Source organism: Penaeus monodon, chromosome 34, assembly GCF_015228065.2.
Source record: "Penaeus monodon isolate SGIC_2016 chromosome 34, NSTDA_Pmon_1, whole genome shotgun sequence".
Taxonomy (NCBI): domain Eukaryota; kingdom Metazoa; phylum Arthropoda; class Malacostraca; order Decapoda; family Penaeidae; genus Penaeus; species Penaeus monodon.
Genome location: NC_051419.1, coordinates 12,859,367 through 12,859,697, shown reverse-complemented (window position 1 = coordinate 12,859,697; position 331 = coordinate 12,859,367). Strand labels below are relative to the sequence as shown.

The 331-nt window shown below is 29.0% G+C and overlaps 1 protein-coding gene across 6 annotated transcripts in view; it reads right to left on the bottom strand.

The window, feature by feature from the left end:
* The window catches only part of LOC119594602, a 6,143-nt gene that overhangs the window by 3,749 nt on the left and 2,063 nt on the right, over positions 1–331 (bottom strand). The window lies entirely within an intron of this gene.

The window sequence follows — 331 nt, the reverse complement described above, 5'->3', positions numbered from 1 at the left end:
CTGAGAGACTTATCAAATAAATATTACATGAGTTTCTGTGATGTATACAGCATTTGAAAAGGAATGGAATATGGCTGCAATTTATTAGGAAAAATACCATAAGTTTTTGTGGCAAGAATGACTAACACTGAAACACCTCACATGCCGATAGTTAAACATATAATAAATTTGAAATATCTTATACTGATAGATAGATCAATTGATTTAAAGGCAGATATATAAAAGAATAACAAATTATGAAAGCAATACTCAGAAGAAAAATTACAGTTCATGGGAAATTCTGCATATATACAATTTCAGGTTATGTAGACACATTGATGCTAAAATGGCA